Here is a 22,571-nt window from a genome sequence, read left to right on the forward strand (position 1 = left end):
TTTTCACACCTTTCAGTGTACTGTACTGGTAGTTTTCACTGTAGCCACAGATACACGACGTAAAATACCCACATGTCGGAAAAAAACTTACCTGGTGTTGAATAGTTTTTATTTGTATATTCCTTAGTACGTTTTCTCGCTTAACATATTCTTTTTCCTTGTCCCCTGCAGAAACGTCTTGATGAGGTTTCACTGTATATCCCATTCAGACCCTGCCCCCAATGTGCAAGTCAAAAACTTTTTTTTTTTTTTCAAGCTTTATGTTTCCGACCAAACAGTTGAAACCTGTTCAACATGTTTGTGTAGGTTTTGCTCCTCTGTTACAACTGGTTATGTTCCAATAATTGCCAAGGAGCTGCATCACTTGGTTGTAAATTGTTGATTTGTGTCTTTCCCTATTAAGGAATGCAAACGGTCTCGGAAATGTTCATGAAAAAAAAAGTAGAGTAAGCAATTTATATTTTGTAATTATTAAAATAATTAGCAATTATTTGAGGCTTTAAAAGAACATACACTAAATAGAAGCTGATTTTTAAAATCTCACGAAGTAAAGTAAAGCTGTGTCACGCTTAAAACTCTTAAGCACAGTAATGTTTGTCGTTTATTTGTTCAAATGTTGTGTAATTACAGTAAAAATTAACTTGTTATAATGCCAAAGAAATTAAGAATAATTAATAGTTATCCCAAAAGTGTATGTCGTAAATTTGTGTAAAAAAATTGTGTTGAAATATTTTAATATGTTCCCTGTAATTTGTCATTCTTTTCCAGTATGAAAAATGTAAAACTCACATTTTTGGTAAAAGTTGTACCCTCTGGTTCGAAAGAGACATTTGCATTGCTCTTTTATGATATTATTGAGACGTAAATATTTTTGTTTTTCATCATTTGCTGTTTATAAATTATATGTTTTTGTGTGAATGTAATATACTAGTCAGTATTGAATTTTTCCATTGCATTGTTGCATGTTATGTAATTCATGGTTCCTTTTGTTATTTGTTTTTATTATTATTTTTGGGGTATCTCAGGAAATTTGCGTAGGAATGTTTCATGTTTATGATAGAATAAGCTTTTGTGTGTCTTTGTGTTATGAGCGAAAATGTAAAATTTTAAAATGAAGGCTAAATTTAGAAATGGAATTTGCTTTCTGTGTTTGGAGCTATTCTTGCTTTCAGTTTATTTTTAACTTTGAATTGTTCATCAATGTGTGTATGCTGAAAATTCAAGGTTTGTTCATTCAATCAGTGCATGGGGTAAATTGATTTACAGGTGTGAAATTTAGTAAACTAAATGAACTTGGTGTCATCCATAGACTATCCCATTTTGATCTAAAATGTCTTGATACTGTACATACTGTAGCCTACTCTTTGCAAGCAAGCAGAGATACAGTAGATAGTTTCAGTGACTTCAGATGAAATGGAGGGAAAAGTTGGTAAGATACTCTTCTTTTCAGGATTACCTAATTCAGGATTACTTAATTACGATTGAAGCATAGATCCAAGATATTTTTGGAAAGGGAAGGGATCAACACAACATAGAAAGGTCAAAGGCTTGATGACAAGAAATCACCAATACGCTTGTATTCATACATTGAAAATTTTTAATGTCTGCTTGGAGAATCCCTTCTGTTTTATGTAAATGGCCCACATGACCAACGCTGGTAGATTGGCTTCAGCAATGCATGCTTGCCCATGGACGTTTTACGTGGGTTTTCTCTATGCAAATGGAATCTTTGTTCCGCTTGTGCATTAGTGATGAGCGTGTTTCAGCGTAAAATACACCATGATATGATGTTTGGAAACCATGGGAGATGTGGATTTCCATGAAGTGAGTTATTGTTCATATGTAGTTTTGACGAATAGAAGCATAGCCTATCAAGACACACTACATTATAAGAACATAGTGTCATCTGTCAGTTTCAGTCTACATCAGAGGCGCCCGTTGAGGCTAGCCCAGTGCGGCCTGGTTAGTGTGACATAAATGCAGGCAGCTTACGTAGTAAACATACGTCACAGTGAAACGAGAGAGCAAACACACTTGGCAAGGAAGTGGAGCAGTGACATTTGATTATGACCACAATGCTCTCCTCCATTACTCAGTGAAATACTGATTGGTGTACAGTATTTGAAAATGAGACACTATAATTGAAAGAGAAAACCACCTTTTCAGGATATTCCAATTTGATTTATACTGTGCTCGATATAAACAGCCATAGGTTAATTTTCTTTACATTTAAAGAAAACTGACACGTTACAATTTACAAAGATACAGGGTTTAAGCTATGATTTACAATTCCTTGGATGGAAATGACAGATATTCCATTAAGAAAAGTTAAATTTCTGTCATTCATTCAGCAGAACATAATATATTTAAATAATTCAACAAGTTTAGTGGTTGATTTTGCACAATGTTATGTGTCTTTCCCTGTTCACTGACTTTATGAAAATAGTTATCAGGCATCTGATGATAATAGCCAGCCTATAAACGGCTAGTGAGTTTCATCACGAGTGAGGACACAGATGTTTACTATACAGTCAACAACAATAGTATAAAATGCATGCACCAAATAGGTATAGAGTATGCTTTCAAATAAATAACTTAACTGATGTTCCCATTAAGCATGATGGAATTACTGATGAGTTTATCAGATAATTTAAACCCAAGCAACCACAAGTCACTGTAACTCCATATTATACAGGGTCTTTATTTTTGTTTGGCAAGGACTTTCTCGCTTGACCTTGGCCGCCACGGTTCAGTTGCCGGCTACCGCACGTGCGTATGTATGGCAGAATACGGTGCTCAAAATCATTGTCCTGCATTTTACTCACCATTTTTACAGTTTATGCTGAAAATGTTCCCCATGGGCTGCCAAGCATAATCGGTATCTCCTAATGAAGTTTTCGGTTACTCTACCAAGTTCTTCAGCACTGATGGAGGCTATTGCATCTCTTATATTGTCTTTAAGTTCATCTAGTGTGTGAGGGTTGTTCCCATCAACTACATTTTTTAACATTCCCCACAAATAAAAATCACATGCCGTTAAATCTGGGCTACGAGGGGGCCACAGATTTTTACTTATGATCCTGGTACCAAACACGCGCCGCAGTTCAGCAATTGATGCCTCAGCTGTATGAGCTGTGGCAGAATCCTGCTGAAAATATGCCGAAAAATGTTCTGCGTATGTCATTTCATCAAAGAATTGGTCAAGGATTTCATCTCTATAATGCACATTGTTTATTGTGCCCTCATAAACTATCAGGCCTATAATTCTATGCCTGTTCAAAGCAACCCATATCCCAATTTTCTCGTCATAAAGCGGTTGCTGAAACACTATTTCTGGTTTTGTTGCACTGTAGTATCTGTTATTTTGTGAGCTTACATGGCCATGCAAATGGAAATTAGCCTCTCTGAAAAAAAAAAAAATTAACTTGGGGCCAATTTCACCTGAGTCTACCTTCCCTATAACCCAATTGCAAAAATTCACTCTCTTAACGGTGGTTGTAATTGTTGCACTGCGCTAATCTTGTATGGTTTAAGTTTTAATAATTTTGTTGCCTTCCAGGCAGAAGCATGAGATACCTCGGTTTCCTGCGCCAAACACTTAAGTGATTTTTGTGGTGTATGTTCCAATCTTTCAGCAGTGTCATCTAATTTAGCTTCAGTAAGGAGATAATGACCTTTACGTCTATTTTTCTTGTTTACTGAACCTGTACATTTGAATCTCTTGGCCAATTGTTTTATTGTCCAATTGATAGGAATAGGTCTCCCTGGAAATTTTGCTCGAAACTTTTGTCTTGTCCTAGCGCACGATTTTTTGCACTTAATGTAAGTATTGTGCAGATATACATATACACGTAACGAATATTTCACACACATTGCAGCACTAGACATAATCACAGTAAAACACTATACAATACGATATACAGTACGCAGTAGCTTCATCGAGCATTGAAGCTCAGCTCTCAGCAACTGTCGGAAAGTGTCGGAAACCGTGTGCGCCAGCGGCCGGTAGTAGCCTGTCATCGGTAGACAAGGTCGAGCGAGGAAGTCCTTGCCAAGCATAAATAAAGACCCTGTGTTAGAAATGTTTCTAAAGCTCTTCTAAAAATATAATAGTGAAAATTGTAATTCATTGCGTACAGTACAAAAAAATATGAAATATCCTGATATTCTGTTTCTAGTGAGGTCAAAAATTCATGGAACTGCCTGTGAGTGAGACCAGCATGACTTAAAAAATACACTAAGTTATTATATGATGATGATGATGATGCTTCTTGTTTAAAGGGGCCTAATATCTAAGGTAAATGTTGCAGTATAAAGCGGGTTTGTATTCATTCATGCAACTTGGTATTCATACTTCCCCTTATAATTTCGAAGTAATGTTAGTGCCTCTTCAAGCTTCCTGGTATTATAAGGCGACAGGTGCAAATTTCATTAATATAAATCAGATTATCTGATATACAATTGCATAAATGAAATTTTATGTATTGCAAGTCCGGCCCCGCGGTGTAGGGGGCAACGTGTCCGCCTGTCACCCGGCGGCCCCGAGTGTGATTCCCGGCCGGGTCAGGGGTTTTTGATTGTAAATGATTAATATACCTGGCCTGGGGACTGGGTGTTTGTGTCGTCCTTAACGTTCCTTACCTCACATTCAACACTACACTTCCGCAATTCCAATTACATGCAGGTTCATATCATATGGTGCAAGTAGGGGCAAAAAGATCTCTGTAGGTCGACGCCCCGAGCAAATAGCATTTAAAAAAATATATATTGCAAAGTAAAAAGTGTATAAACCGAATAAATTGTAATAAACAGTTACTTTGTTTTATGAATAATCTGATTTTACATACAAAAACAAACTTTCAAAGCGCTCTCCTGTACAATGTAGCTTTTTTGAGATGTGGCCTTGTTATTCTCGGTGTGTGATATTGTTATAGGGTCAACATTTTAGTGTTTTGCTACAAGGTATGGACAGAAGTTAATGTCCTGAAGTTAATTTTGACCTTAAATATGCCAAGAATCCAGTTTTATTGCCTGTCATTGCAGTAGTGCTGTCGGTGGTTACTGACACCAGTGTATTCCACAGTAATTCCAACTTTTGTATAACTTCTTCAACATTGTATAAAACGTTCTCCCTAATAGTGGCTCTTCCGTAACTTGATCTTTGCCCACCCCTTGAATAAATATTGCAAGATATGCTGTGTCAACAACATCTGCACCCTTCGTCAAGACATATAGAATAAGCAATAAATTCATTAGCTTTTAACACTAGTTACTGTTCAATATCTTTTCCAAGTTCTTCTATGCATCAAGCAATATTTGCTCAAGACAGGTTAATTTGATTGAATTTGTTCATTTCAGTAGGGCATACACATTCCACAGATATATCAGTGCATTATTTCATGAATGGTCCCATAGTAAAAGGTTTCAACTGCTGTGCAATTAAATACGTGGTTTTTTAGCTGGCCCTTAAAGTTGCACTCATCCTGTAAAGAGGAATGCATTGTTATTACTTATTACAGTGTGAAAACATGATTCATATTATTTCCGTAACTTTGGTAATATTACATAAATAATACTTGGGTCGTTCAGATGTTTCTTCAGATCTTCAACCATTTTAATTTGATCATCCCATTCAATAGTCTCATAGGAATGAAGATGTTTCATTTTGTAGTGGCGTTCTACATTATACCTCTTTGGTATAACAGACTGCACGATCTTCTGCTGGCACAAAAAGCAAACAGTTCTTCCTACTGAGTCTCTGCTGTCAGATTCGGTGAGGCCATCTTTCTTTCATTATTTTCTGCCTCCATTTCAAACTTGGGTATCAACGCAGTGACCGAGAGTGACTGGGAGAACTTCAGTCAGCCTTCACAGCCTGTGACGTAACCACGTCACTGTGGCTGAATAGCATGAACTCACTGTCTGCCTGCCTGCCTGCCTGCCTGCCTGCCTGCCTGCCTGCCTGCCTGCCTGCCTGCCTGGGACAAAATGCCCAGCGTGAACCCCTCTGACCTACATTGTCCAATCTTAGTCAATCAGAAGTTTAGTGCCTTAGAGGTTACTGAAATTTTCTACTAAAATGTATTTGTATAGTAGAAGAAAAAGTGTTCTTGAAGTAGAAAGGAAGAATACAGACAATAGATTTCTTAAGAAACATTCAGATACAGGATTGCTATAAGTATATCGAAAGAATTTGAGTTGAAGAGAATATTTTTATAAATCTGCCAGATGTACAGTTGCTCAAAAAGGAATGAACGCATGGTATTGTGCAAGTTCTTTGTAGATACACTTTTCTAAGAAACAATTGAAACTATATATTGTATAAAGCTGTTGTATAATATGGTTTGGCATAATAGCAGGCTTCATAGCCTGAGCCTCACCATATAAAAAAGGCAATAAACTAAACTACTGTGTGTATCCACACAACATCTTCTTGTTGTGCCGTCTCCATTACTGAAGGTTGGCCGCAATCATAGCGAAGTCTGCCTGATGTTCGGCTGCCCTTGTCAGTCTACTCGAATCTAGTCCTGTCCAGTCCCGTAAGTTCCTCAGCTAAGAGCGTTTCCTTCGACTGTGACCTTTGTGTCCATCAACTTTACCTTGCATGGTCAGTTTTAGTAGGTTGTACATTTCATTCCTCATAATATATCTTCTTGATTGTACACACCAATATTTATTCCCTTCTCGTGCGCCTGAGTACAACAGCATTGGAGACGTAAGTGCACGAAGTCTGTAACATCCTTTGGTAACCCACATCTGGGAGACATTTATTCTCCTAATTCTGTTACGTTTCAGAGTCCATGTTTCAGCGCTGATGGCAAGTGAATTATATTTTGATGATAATAATAGGCCTAACTAAAATTGTCTTATTAAATGAGAGGGACATGCAATACTATGTGCTTGTTCATTTTTTGAGTGACTAGTTTACATGTACTGGGATATCTATATGTGGATAAAATATTTGAATGATACATTTGTAGCTACTGTTGGATAGTAGATTTCACCCAAAAACACCTGCCTTCTTCAGGAGCTGTGTTGTTGTTTTTTTTTTTTTTTTTTTTTTTTAAGTGTTACACCAGCTATAACTGTACTGTATAATGTGAAAAAATGTTTAGTGGTTTTTTTTTTATCATGGAGATTGATTGTACAAAAGTAATAAAATTATGAAATGTACACTTAGACTTAGTAGGTTCAAGAACTTTCTGAATTGTCAATAGAAGTAGGATGAATATTATAGCAAAAAATATAGTTTCTACTTTGCGTATTTATACGCAAGAAAATTATTTTTTCAGATCCTAACATGTATTTTTGGAATAAGATTTTCCAGTGTGATTCCGTATTATAGGATATATGAAGGTGTGGCTTCTACAGGATGTCCCTAAAAAACACCGACAAAGCTTAGTATGTTGTGCGGTATTACGGACGGATTGATTATTTCAAGAAGGAGCCCTTGTCCGGAAATGCATGGTTTGGGCGCTGGAGAGCGTTGAAGTCTGAGAACGGTTGTGACAATTTGTTCCGATTTGGTGTTTTAATACGGAAGGTATGCAGCCCTTTAATCATCTGTGTACTGCAGATGGTCAACTTCAGCCTAATAATACTCGTGCGCATGCGCTACTTTCCTCCACACTGTCACTGTCCTACTGCGTTACTTATGTACTGTAGTCTGCCAGTGCAGCAACGTTGTTAACAGCCGTGCGACATGTACCAGTACACAGCTGCGGAAATGACCGACATGGTGCTTGCATACGGCAAAGCGGATTGCAATGGTAGAACTGTGCAAGATTGTATGCGGAACGTTTTCCAAACAGATGTACCCCACATCATTCCACGTTCGCAGCCGTCAAGAGACGACTAAGAGAAGCCGGACAGTTTCACGAAAGTAGCATGAAGAGTATGGTGTATGACACTCCTTATTGCTCGAGTCCACGGAGCGATTGAAATTCTTCAAAGACAACCGCACTATTGGGTCGTGCGTGAGGCTCAGCACCGCCGGGGTACACTGCAATGACGTAGGAGGTACACAGTTCAAATCTCGTTTGTAATGAGCCTGTTGGGTTTATTGATGACACGCGGAACGCACACCCATCTCACACTTTGATGGGCAGCAGCGTCCAAGCCATGGGTTCCTTCTTGAAAATGGATCTGTTTGCCTTCCTGCACAACATACTAAGCAATGTCAGTGGTTTTTTTGGGACACCCTGTATAATTGTTTCACAATATTAAGTAATATAGTTTTATAATGTGTGAAACATAAGGAGTCTTTTACAATTACTTTTATTTGTTATTTGACAAGAATGTACAGCTTTGGATGAGTATATTTTAAGTTCCACACTTCTGTTTTTAAGAGGACCAATATGATCCATTTCATGTTATAACATGAGTCACTATAATAAAACATTCAAAATGTGAGGAACACCACGGGATCCCCACGCCTGTGATTACTGCGCCTAGGTGAGGAGCACAATGGGTTTTCGTTGCCTATGTGTGGCGCCATTATATCAGAAGCATCTCATGGTTAAATGGTTAGCGTGCAAAAGTAGAGCATCGTATTCGTGTTCCTAATTTTTAAAAAAAGGGTTTTGTGATAGAGAAACAGTATTTTGCCAGCACTTGAACTTTAAAATGTGAATGGGAAGAATTAACACTTTCCATTGCTAACCTAAAAACTGCCCTGGCAATATTTCATATGGACATGTTATAGTTTTCTTCCATAGCCTGTCAATAAATTTGTGACAGTCTAGAAATTATATATTTGTTCAGATACAATAAAACAACCTGAAATTTGATAAAAGAGTGGCTGATGACCTGTTCATATTGTTAACAAGGTATAGCATTGTTATTAGTGTAACACATATGTAAATATCACATGTCATGGAGTACCACTTTTCAGAGTGCTCTGCTGTACATATTTGTGTTTGTCTTTACAATTAATTTACGTAGAAATGTTCAGTCTAAATTTGTTCAGAATTTGAAGACAAATAATTTAATATAGTGTTTTACTCAGTTTGAAGATAGAAATAATTGCAATTCTATGAAGGATTTAGATCTGAAAAGATTATTTGTAAATGTAAATTGTTTGATTTTGCTCATTGTGATATATTGAATACTCTTTCTTTTCATTTACTTAGAGAATAAATGTCTTTCTGAAGTAATATTTAATTTGTCCTTCTCTCAAGTAAATAATAAAACCTTTATTATTCCTCATTTGGATCATGGGTGATAATTACTTCAGCTTTCCATTCTTACTATCTTGTTCTGATATTTTGTGTTGGGAAGTCATGATTGACGTTCTGGTATTTTGTGTTGGGAAGTCATGATTGACTTGAGTACTTTATAGTTCAGTTCTTGTGAGTTTTGACTTGACATTTGAGCGCTGCCTTTTGGCGGAGGCTAAGTGAATTAATAAACAGCTAATCGCTCCGATAGAGCGCGTTAGACTCTAGTTCTGGTTGCCAATGTTGTCGATCTGTTGTTTACTATGACCATGTACTATAAGCTGTGTGTTGTATTGTGTTCACTTCTTTTCACAGTCATTGTCAGTTCACTCTGTCATTCTTGACATAGCACCAACGACGACGGCTAGAAATAATTTGATTGAGCGGTTGAAGGAGCACAATATTTCGGTTCGCGATGGCATGAGGAAGGAGGGATCTCATACATCTTGTGAAACAAAACAAGCCGTAGCACCCAGTTTATGTGGTGTATGAAATAGTTAGGAGGCATGACATAAAGTTGTTCGCCTTCCACGGTACCATTGCCATTGACATTTTAATGCCATAGAACTCATTTGGACCCAAGTGAAGGAATATGAAACTGCGAATAACCGACTCTTCACAGTATCGGAAGTTGAAAGACTTCTTGGGGGAGCTCAGGGCCATGTAATTGCTGAAGACTGGAGCAAAGTTGTGAGACATAAGTGAAGCTTGGGAGAGGGAAAGTATCACAGACGATTATGTTGAAAACTTTATCGTCAATAACTCAATTTGTGACACTAACTGAACATATGGGTACACAGAACCCGACTTGTATTACCACAGCCAAGCAAAGAAATACAGTGAACCAAGGATGCAAGCATTTGACTCAACGAGACGGAGAGTAGCGGAAACCGCATAACAGGGTAGGCAACTGTTGCAGAGTAATTACCAAACAATTTCCTGCTTGGATCCCGAAGACCCAAGTGTTCCAGTTGCGGGTTAACTTGATCTTAAGGTGGCTAACATTTTGTAACCTTTAAAATCTCTTATAATTTCTGTAACTTAAATATTTTTCTCCCTCTAGTCACCCTCGTAGTATAGGTTTAGCCTCTCTAATGTCGGATTTTAAGCATTTCAGGGAGCACAAGAGTTCGCCCCCTCACCATTTTGATTTTTGGCCAGTAATTTTGTCCTTTTGTTTTTACTAAAGGCCAGGCTACCCCTATTAAAGTTAACCTTATTAATTTCATTTTCAGACAATCAGACTGTTGAGCAGTTAAGACAGTGAATATTGTTCAATTTTGCTAAATGTAGGTTGTGCCTTTGATAGGCCTGGAACTTGTAAATTTGGAGAATAGTCTCCTAAAATGTAAATTTGTAGAGCGAAGAAGCTCTTCCACTGATGTATAAAATTGGGAGATCTGTCTCCTTGCCTGTTAATTGAACGGAGCAGTAGTGCTCAAGTAACATTTGTGATTAGGGAGCTTGAAGCTCATATTGTTAAATTATTGTTATCTGATTATTCTAGACCTCGTCCGGCCCCGCGGTGTAGGGGCAATGCGTCCGCCTGTCACCTGGCGGCCCCAGGTTTGATTCCCGGCTGGGTCAGGGGTTTTTAATTTTAAAATATTAATATCCATGGCCTGGGGACTGGGTGTTTGTGCCGTCCTTAATGTTCCTTTCCTCACATTCAACACTCAACACTTCCTCCATTCCAGTTACATGCAGGTTCATAGCACATGGTAAAAGTAGGGGCAAAAGATCTCGATAGGTCGACGCCCCGAACAAATAGCATTAAAAAAAATTCTAGACCTCTCTAAAAGTCTTATTGTACCTGACTGTTATTTGCTTTATACGTTTACCCTCCACGAAAAAAAAAGAAGAAAAAAAAGGTTAATAAAGGAAATAAAACTGCCAGTTTTAAAGTTTTTAAATCAATGTTGCGACTTTTGTACAGTATATCCATCCATTCATGCCCGCACTTTCTTTCACATAAATATGATTGTAAATGTGAATACCCCAATGGAGATCTTTCCTTATATTAACACCTGGGTACTTACAATGATCCCCCAAGAAACTTCACCCCATCAACGCAGTAATTAAAACTGAAAGGACTTTTCCTATTTGTGAAACTCACAACCTGACTTTTAACCCCGTTTATCATCATACCATTGCCTACCGTCCATCTCACAACATTATCGGGGTCATTTTGCAGTTGCTCACAATCTTGTTACTGAACTTACATCATCTGAAAAAAGCCTTATCTGTATTTCTCTTGTACAAAATACATTATTATTTGAGGGAACGTGAAGATAAAAATGCGAATAAAATATTAGGTCGCATGTGTGGTGTAGTGGTTAGTTTGGTTAGCTGCCACTCCCAGAGGTCCGGTTTCTATTCCTGGCTCTGCCACGAAATTTGAAAAGTGGTACGAGGGCTAGAACGGGGTCCACTCAGCCTCGTGGGGCGGGGGGGGGGGTTGGAACTGAGTAGAGGGGGTTCGATTCCCACCTCAGTCATCCTCGAAGTGTTTTCCCGTGGTTTCCCACTTCTCCAGGAAAATGCCGGGATGGTACCTCACTTAAGGCCACGGCCGCTTCCTTCCCTCTTCCTTGCCTATCACTTCCAATCTTCCCATTCCCCCACAAGGCCACTGTTCAGCATAGTAGGTGGGGCACCACGCCTGTGCAAGGTACGGTCCTCCTCTCCAGTTGTATCCCCGACCCAAAGTCTTACGCTCCGCCCTTGAGGCGTTAGAGGTGGTCCGAGTGAGAAACCAACCGTGGAGGGTAAACGTATAAAGAAAGAAAGAATAAAAATATTAGCCAAACTGCAGTGAACTTCATTTTCTACCTCAAATTAACGTTATATAAAGAGAGAGAGAGAGAGAGATCCAGCAGTAACTGTACGAACGCTTAGGCCTATATTCATTTCAGGTAGAAAATAAAATGTACTGCAATTTGCGTAATATTTTGTTCTCATTTTTATTTTTACATTTCGTCCAAAAGAAAAAAAACATTGCTTCCACGAGACTCGAACCGACGTCTTCGAGGTTCGCAGACAAGTACGGTGACCACTAGGCCACCGCTCCGGTTAGTGCGATGCACCGCCGTCTCGATCCTCCTATACTGCCTGCTCTATGCGAGCCTTTTTGCGACTACGCTGCGACAAAATTTCTCCGCTAGATGGCAGACATAGACGCACAATGGTCTAAACTTATTCTAATGACGACAGCCTACAAAACACTATGCAGTATGGTCAAATGTTCACTGAAGCTCGTAAATTACATCAGTAATATTAAATATCGGCAATATTACCTGCACGAAGTCGCAGTTGGTCTCTTCATGCACAATTTAAATATTTTCCTGGACGAAGGCTTGGAGTGGTACCGTACTTTTTGTGTTCTTGCCAACGCAATATCAAATAATAGAGGTCTTACGAACTTGGTTAGGATAATAGCACTAACATTTTGCGGATGTTCTTTGACCTCACACTGTAATAAAACACATTCTGAAAGGTTTTTTAAATATTTTTTTACGTCGCACCGATACAGATGGGTCTTATGGCGATGATGGGATAGTAAAGGCCTAGGAATGGGAAGGAAGCGGCCCTGGCCTTAATTAAGGTACAGCCCAGAATTTGCCTGGTGTGAAAATGGGAAACCACGGAAAACCAACTTCAGAGCTGCCGACCGTGGGGTTCGAACCCACTATCTCCCGGATGCAAGCTCATAGCTGCGCGCTCCTAACCGCACGGCCAACTCGCCCGATATTCTGAAAGGGAAGACGTCGCAAGTCCTCGTATTACGCTCATACGCTTGAAGGACTTCGACAATAGGGCACATCAGTTTAAACGAACTCCTGGAGATGCTTCACCCGAGCAACAAAACTAGGTTTTGGGTATGGAACTCCTCCTCTGTCCTGATGTATAATCAGTTCCATTTAGAGGTGTCGAAGTTCTAGGCAGTGAGATGTTGCTGACACAAATGTCACACTCCATTCTCTCTTCAACAACACGAACCTAGAACCCGCAATTTAGGATTTGATTTCCTGTTTCTAGTTTGATTGGAATATTATCGTCTGAATATCTGAGGTTATCCAAAATGTCTAAACATGAAGGCGTTTTGTGATTGTCCGTCACAATTTTTATCACAAGGAATCCACTATCCTCCACGGCTTTAATCACCTTCTGGAAAAAATCCGCAGCCTCTTTCCAGTCATTCGACCGGGCCAGGAATGGAATGAATAGAGCCCCCATCTAGCAAGGAGGATAGGAATTGTGCCGGCTGGCGAAGCCTTTCGCACCCCTCCAGGGCAATGATTAATGAATGACAGATGAAATGAAATGATATTCGAGAGTGTTTCTGGAATTAAATATGACAGGGAAAATCGGAGTATCCGGAGAAAAACCTGTTCCGCCTCCGCTTTGTCCAGCACAAATCTCACATGGAGTGACCGGGATTTGAACCACATAACGCAGCGGTGAGAGGCCGGCGTCTACCGCCTGAGCCGCGGAGGCTCCATCAAATTCTGAAATAAGGTGTAAAGGCACAGATGCGAGAGTAATCTGAGGATATCCAATTACTTCCTTCATTAGGTCCTTGCCTAGATAAAGCCGACAGCCGCTTTTCTCTCAATTCTCTTCTAGACTGTATTTCACGGAGTCGTATATTTTCTGGCTGCGAACAACCTTGCCGAGATTGGCAACATGGTATACAACAGGTGAATATTTCGGGGAAAGAATCTGAAGTTTCAGCTCTATGAAAAATATACCTTGCACGAACGGAAAGAAACAAGTACCAACACCATAAAGTCACTTTTGAAATATCTATAAACATAACATGATTAATTCATTTCACAGTTCTATTCAAAATATATCTTGTACGAACGAAAGTGACCAGACACGTTTACTCTTGTACAAAATAACTCAGGTTTTCACACACATTCATGCACCAATAATACAGTGCTACACCCACACTGACAGCGAAGATTGTGCGTCTACTGCTGCACTCTTACGGCGATTTGGAGAACTATTGGTAGTCGCGCCTTCCTGTGTTAAACTAGTGGCATAGAGCAGGCAGTATAAGAGGATCGAGATGGCGGTGGTGCGATGTAACTCCCCAAGTACAAACCGGTATGCGTTGCATTGGAATCGGGGATTCATCAATTTTTTTTGGAAAATATTAGGTTGCGGACAGTGGCGGCTGGTGCATAAAATCAGTTGTATGCTGTAACCCATTTCCACCCCCACGCCCGTCCAAAATAAAAATATTTAGAAACATATAGAAAAACTCACTCAGTGACGATAAATGAAGTCCATACGTCGCTCCTTCTTGCTACAGAATTTGTCGATCACCCTGGCGTTGAACCCCTCCATGCTGGAGACCATCTTCTCAATGGAGGACATTGCGAGGGCACTTACAAGGGAACATCCACAATGGTGAAGTCGCCGATCGCGATGAAACTTAGCAAACACATTGAGGTACATGTAAAAACAATGCCAGCATCAATTTTAGGCGCCAACATTCATTAGCGCGTTAACTAAGGGGCCTAAAAGTTGCGACATTTCAAGTTCCGCGCGAACAGCGATGAATTCCTCCTGACCAATGCTTAGCCGGAACACTGCTTTGTGCCACACCTTTGCTCCTCCGCACCGGCTGGTTCAGAACCACTCGTTTCCCTCTCCCCGCGCTGCCGTCTGCTTAGCTGTAGAACAGAACCTGTGCTACACTGCGTACGCTATCAGCCTTCCTCATAGCTCTCCCTTGGAATTTCCACATTGTATAGGCAGTTTACATTGTTGTACCAGTTCGTACAATAGCCATGTACACTTTTACGTATGTAACTGCCATTGTACCCAGAAGACTGTAGTGTGATACTTTAATATGGCTACTTGTTGAATACATAGACCTCTGTCAGCTATAGCGCAAAAGTACGAGTAAGTAGGACTACAGCTCTGCCTGTGATTACGGTATATCTACTGCATATATAAATGCACATCTTTATTTCTTTTTAAAGACTTTGCTTATTACGTCAATCATTCCATGTCATACTCATATCAAAGTTGTCTATGCATTTAATTGATTTATGTTCGACAACCATGGCTGCAATTGAAATGTGTTGTGCCTTTCACTGCAAAACATAAATGAACCGTTCAATACAAGCACAAATAAAAACATTCTATCTAGATTCCTTATACCAGAGTACGTAGTACGGGAAATACCAGCAGTTTCTAACTCGGAGTTTATAATTGCTGTTGTTCGCGATTTCGTTTCGTTATGACACAACTGATAGCGTACACAAAATGGGGGTAGGGGAGTGGACATGAAAAGGTCTGGACCTGTAACCATATTTTGATATTCCGAGGTACAATATCTCATTACATTCATTGAGATCCTCTAGCCGGGCACGTAATTTCTTTAAATAAAAGGATATTTAACGTTGTTTCAAGGTGGGTGATTTATTTTAATAAATTTCATATGTATGTCCACTCTAAATGAAACTACCGACAGCTTCAAGGTGTTTCAGACGTAAATAATAATTTAAGCCTAGGTCGGACGCGGTACCTTATACCACGTTTGTCCACGCCCGATGGTGCTTAACTCGGGGTTGTACCCACGAATTGACAACCCACTGGAATTAGCAGGAATGAAAATATAACATTTGCATAAAATATGAGTAAATACGTTTAGGTTATTTATTATCATTATGTGTGAAACGGAACGTGATTTAAAGGATTTCAATAATTATAGTACGTAAAGAAGCAAAATATAGCGCCGGTCTCGTTCCACAGCCAAGCAGCCGGCAAGCGCGAGAAGGGAGGGGAACGTGCCGGGGAGAACCACTTGGAGGGTAAAAGGCGGTGCAGAGGGTGTGTCTCCAGACGGGAAGTGTGTGTGCCGGCTTAGCATTGGCCAGCAGGTATTCATCGCTGATCGCGCGGAACTTGAAATGTGGCAAGTTTTAGGCCTCTTAGTTAACGCCTAAAATTGATGCTGGCATTGTTTTTACATGTACCTCAATGTGTTTGCTAAGTTTCATCGCGATCGGCGACTTCACCATTGTGGATGTTACCTTGTTAGTCTTTCTGATGATGATGATGCTTGTTGTTTTAAGAGGCGTAATTTCAAAGGTCATCGGCCCGTTAGTCTTTCTTGTAATATGGTGTTCCGCGGGAAGGTTGTTACAAATATCTTCAGAAGCTTAGTTATTCGGCAAAATGTACCTTGCAGATTACTAGAAATTATGAACTGCAGAAGTGGAACTGCCCCACCAATATTCTTAAAAAAATCTGGCGTACAATACGGAACCGACAGCTCTGTTCCTGAGTCTTTTCTTTTCCTTCATGGTATAGGCCTGGACAGTCACATCAAGTTCTTTGTCCGGAAACGTTTTAGAAAACCGTTCAAAGTTGGTGGACTCTAACAATTTTGCTGCTTCCAGGTGATCCAAGGTTTGGAAGGGATCACGGGCTTCGCGTGTTATTCTATCGCGCACTTCTTGGCATCAGTACGCCGACATGATAGTTTTCTGTGCTTGTTTTCTGAAGCACACGTTCCTTCAGAAGTACTGGCAGTTTTCTACCGATTCTCTTATGTTGTTTATTACTTGAATGAAGTGTGACACAGCATATTTTATTTTCACAGCATCAGCTGTTCTTGACAGCAACTGGTTGTACATAATGTCCACATGTGGCATCAATTTATGAAAAAATGATAGCCAAAAGATGAACTCCTCGTCTTCTAAGCTGCGACGAAGCCCGTTTGCTTCAAGGCAAGTTTTGTAGGATGGGGTTTTCTCCAACATTAATAAACATTCTTTTATGTAATCACTTTGTTCGTACACCACATTTACGGTGCGCGACCTGAAATTCCATCTAGTCGCTGGTCCTGTTGGAATTCTTCGAGCTGCCACTGCTTCTAAAGCAGACATCCGTTGCGGCGAGCTTGAAAAGGAAACGGGGAACACTGAAAGGTGAGCAAAGAACGCCCTAGCCGACTGATTCTGCGAAGCAGCATGTTCCATTGTCAGATTCACCTGGTGTGCATAGAAGTGGGTGTAATGTGCGTTGGGATAGTAGGCTTTTATCTTTGCTTGCACTCTACCTTTACCACCACTCATTACTGATGCCCCGTCGTATGTCTGCGCAATAACTTTGTGCGATGCACTTTTAAACATGTTGTTCATTTCACTTAAAATGCATGTTGCAAGAGCATCCGCGTCCTGACCTCATGGTTTAAAGAAGCCCCAAAATCGTTCATACCGAAATCATCAACCCTAACTGCTCTGAAATATCGGTAGTTTCATCGGCCATTACACTAACACAATCTGCTTGCTGTATTTTTCTGCTATCAATTCTCTGCAGGTCTCAAACATGCAGTCCAACAGCTCGTTCTGGATGGTTTTTGAGGTCCCTTTGAAAACTATATTAGACGTTATTCAAAGAACAGGAAATCATTCAACTCCCCTCACAATCAGGTAAGTTGTCGTGCGTTCCACTCCGGAGGTTTTGCGTATACAGCTCAGCGAGAATTCGTTAATATTGTTGCCAGAATGCAGTAACTCTGCCTATTGCGCATGCGTGTCCAACTCTTCCGATATGCTGTGGAAAGAACAGCCAAGACATTACTTGCTAGCGATTCTTCGTTCAACCACAGATGTAGTGTTGACATTTGACCTCATGTTTTTCGAAAACGAAAGCGTATTGGCCGAAACACTTACACACGAGTTTCTGTTGAGGTCTCACCACAGGTACATTGAAGCTCGTTGAAATCGGTTGGACGCAGGATCTGGCCTCTCCTTGTGAGACAAGAACTCTATAACTCGTTCCACGTTAAGAAAACATCATTGCTCTTATGGATCTACGAGGAGTGAGCACACCCCCTCTGAGGCACTCATAATTCCTCGTGATTAAGGAATATTAAACTATGAAAGATAAAAAGGATGAGGCATTTTTGCCAGTGAGTTTTTAAAATAACTACATAACATTTTCTTTTACACAAATACATTCGTAGGGAGGAAGCGCAATGGCGGGAACAGCCATCGCTTCGTTGTCTTTCTTCGTTTTCCTTCTGTGTGCTCTGGTACAAGCCTCATGTAGTCCCTCACCCTGTGAACCGCCGACAGCTCACTTCTGTAGTGAAGTCATCCGTAGTATTTATTTGTTGCATGCATGTTTTTCGGCTTTAAATTAGTGCGTATATTTCTTGCGTTGAGAGTTATGCGATAACCCTAATGTGGGATTTATTTCCGTAACTGTCATCTTTCTTTCTTAATCTACAGTATTTACCTTCCAGAGTTGGCTATTCCCTTGGACTCAGCGAGGGATTCCACCTCTACCGCCCCAAGGGCAGTGTCCTGGAGCCTGAGATTTTGGGCCGGGGATACAACTGGGGAGGTTGACCAGTACCTCGCCCAGGCGGCCTCACCTGCTATGCTGAACAGAGGCCTTGGTGGAGAGGGGAAGATTGGAAGGGTTAGACAAGGAAGAGGGAAGGAAGCGGCCGTGGCCTTAAGATAGGTACAATCCCGGCATTTGCCTGGAGGAGAAGTGGGAAACCACGGAAAACCACTTCCAGGATGGCTGAGGTGGGAATCGAACCCACCTCTACTCAGTTGACCTCCCGAGGCTGAGTGTACCCCGTTCCAGCCCTCGTACCACTTTACAAATTTCGTCGCAGAGCCGGGAATCGAACCCTGGCCTCCGGGGGTGGCAGCTAATCACACCACAGAGGCGGACTTGTAGAGTCATCTACAGTATTTATTTGTTGCGTCGGTTTTCTAGCCTTTATTGCCTGGAGAAGTTTATTACATGCAATGAAATGCATCCCTCACCCCTCGAGCCCATAAAAATTATTTGTCTAACCCCCCTTCCCCAATTTGGTTTACACTTCAATGGTGAGGTTTTTTATGTGCTTATTTCACCTCTGATTCTGTAAAGTAAAAAAATAGCCCCGTAAACCGCCGTCCCTTTTAGCTCATAAAAATAATTTGTAGCTTACTTTCTTCCACTTTTTGTCTTGAACGCAAGTACTGAATTTCACAAAGTTATGTGCCGCCATTTTCCCGTGATGGTGTTCAGCACAGCCGTTCGATATGGCAACCCTGTCGTCATAAGAGCAATACTGTATTATTAACATGGAGTGGGCTATAGGCTTCTCACTTTCATCTCTCCTATCCGACCCCCCTTGGTCAGGTCTTCTTCTGACGATGTTATATTTGCCTGTGTTAGGAAGTACCGTACTTCCGCACCCTTCGTGGCCCTTCACTTCCGTTCGCCGTTATCCTCATTCTTGTTATTTTAAGAAAGGATGGTTACTCAGTTTTACTTGTTCTTAAAACAATAATCGCCACCACCAGTGCATTCATTTCACCTATAATCGATCGAGTGATTGTAATATTTTATAGTGCGGAACAATGGGTTTATTAGCATTACATCAGTATCACATCATTGAGCACTAGCGGCGATTATGGAGGGGGACACCAGAGGTGGGGCAGTTCCCCCCCCCCTCCCACACTTTTGTGGAGAAACCATATCATTTTTATTCCATTTTAGCCGGCTGAAACTAGGAATGATTAAACAAGAGGTAATTTGTACAAACCCTGTTGTCTTATCAGGTAATTCTTTCCTTTTCTTTCTTTTTTAATTTGTTTACCCTCCAGGGTTGGTTTTTCCCTCGGACTCAGCGAGGGATCCCATCTCTACGGCCTCAAGGGCAGTGGTCTGGACCGTGAGACTTTGGGTCGGAGGATACAGCTGGGGAGGAGGACCAGTACCTCGCCCAGGCGGCCTCACCTGCTGTGCTGAACATAGGCCTTGTGAAGGGATGGGAAGATTGGAAGGGATAGACAAGGAAGAGCGAAGGAAGCGGCCGCGGCCTTAATTTAGGTACCATCCCGGTATTTGCCTGGAGGAGAAGTGGGAAACCACGGAAAACCACTTCCAGGATGGCTGAGATGGGAATCGAACCCACCTCTACTCAGTTGACCTCGCGAGGCTGAGTGGACCCCTCGTACCACTTTTCAAATTTCGTGACAGAGCCGGGAATCGAACCCGGGCCTCCGGGGGTGGCAGCTAGTCACGCTAACCACTATACCACAGATGTAGACTAATTCCTTCCTTTATTAATTATGAACAACATTATTTGCGGAAATACGCACAAAATGTCCGTCACGGCTAACCGATTTTTATAGCCCTCAGCAAGCAATGAGGACTTTGCATGTGCTGTGAGGAAGGGTAACAGAGGTGTATATGCCAAGGTTATGGATACTGACAAGGGGAGGCTATGGCGCATGGGTGACCGATTCGTTCCACCTTTGGTGGACATGAGCAGGATTATAACAGGAGCAAGTAGTAAGGCAGTCCGCCTCTGTGGTGTAGTGGTTAGTGTGATTAGCTGCCACCTCCGGAGGCCCTGGTTCAATTCCCGGCTCTGCGACGAAATTTGAAAAGTGGTACGAGGGGTTCACTCAGCCTCGGGAGGCCAACTGAGTGGAGGGGGGTACCATTCCCTCCTCAGCCATCCTCGAAGTGGTTTTCCGTGGTTTCCCACTTCTCCTCCTGGCCAATGCCGGGATGGTACCTAACTTAAGGCCACTGTCGCTTCCTTCCTTCTTCCTTGTCTATCCCTTCCAATCTTCCCATCCCTTCACGAGGCCCCTGTTCAGCATAGCAGGTGAGGCCGCCTGGGCGAGGTACTGGTCATTCTCCCCAGCTGTATCCTCCGACCCAATGTCTCATGCTCCAGGACACTGCCCTTGAGGCGGTTGAGGTGGGAGATCCTTCGTCGAGTCCGAGGGAAAAACCAACTCTGGAGGGTAAACAGAAAACACAATGCTGTCCGCTCACGTATCAATACGTGTTTCCAAGCACGGTGCTCTGCAGCCGATCACGTATGAATACGTGTTTGTGCAAGTCTGTCTTCTGATGCCACCTAACGGTTATTGAGGAACTATTTGGAGATTTACGTTGATGTGCCTAAATGGTAGAAAATCTACGCTTCTTTTAGTACTGGTTTCGCCCGCTTTAGTGCGTCAGTGGCATTTGTTTTTGCCTTCTAAGGTTTTTGCCTTTGAATATCTTCCGTGTATCCATCAATGCTGGTAAACAAAAATGGCAGCGCCGGTAAACAAAAACAAAACAAAACAAAAACTCCTGGTGATACTATACATGAACAACACCTCCTAGATATATAAGGCCTCACAACTGTTCTGGGAATATACTGTGACGTCAAAATCGGGAGGCAAGCTTGAACCTTTTCAGTAATAACACAGCAATGAGTTTGGCCATGTAACGCTGAAATTAGAAGAGTTTTAATTCGTTTAATGGTGCCAATTGTTAATACCGTTGTACGTAATGGTACTGATGTGTTGCGTACTCAACTTTAAGGAGAATTCCGGCAGTGATAACGAAGTGCATGCATTAAGTTTACGAAAGACGAGGTTATGCGGCAGATATGTTTACGTGCAATTCCAAGACAAGACTACAGATTTACTAATAACTCAATGGTGAGTAACTATTATTATTACATTCTCACACATTCAAAATGAGTATAGGCCTTTGACGTATTTAACTACACGCAACAGCTGGTGATATGTATATGATATAAGGTTATGTTAGATCACAATCATGGGATACATTATTTCAACGGTATTATTATTATTATTATTATTATTATTATTATTATTATTATTATTATTATTATTATTATTATTATTATTATTATTATACGCATTAAAACATACCACCTACAGGAGCTGCTGGTGTAGGCCGATTCACTCTGTAAATGCACGAATTTCGCTCACGGTGATACATTATTTTACAGGTATGCCACAGACATTTCAAAGTCGTTGATATTTTATGGGAAGTAACTGGTACTGATCCTGCCAGAATGTGACTATAAATATGATGGGCAGTCGGAAAAGATATAAGCCACTGCTGTCTCTGACAATCATGGTCTTGGAAGAGGAGTAGTTAAAAGAACCAGGCAAAAATGTAGAATAGAAAGGAGCAATAAACAGAGCCATTGAAGATAGTACATATCTCATACACAGAATTTCAACACAGCTGAAAAGTACAATAAACACGTTGTTACCTGATGGTTGTTGTACTGTGATGAAAGGAACGTAAGTAATTTTTCTGTACGTCGATACATCAAGGCAACCATACTGCATGGCATATGTAATCATCTTATAAGACATGGCCTTTATTCTAAACGGGTTTTATTAAGGTAAAAATATTTCTAATGTATATGTGGACAAAATTACTAATATAAATGCGGTATATTCTTTAGTTACAAAACATCATAGCTGCATCACAAGGAATGAGTGTAACAATGTGTAGAAAGATTCAATAAATAAGTTAATTCTAGTCCTA

The sequence above is a fragment of the Anabrus simplex genome, chromosome 4 (assembly GCF_040414725.1).
Source record: "Anabrus simplex isolate iqAnaSimp1 chromosome 4, ASM4041472v1, whole genome shotgun sequence".
In the NCBI taxonomy this organism is placed as follows: Eukaryota; Metazoa; Arthropoda; class Insecta; order Orthoptera; family Tettigoniidae; genus Anabrus; species Anabrus simplex.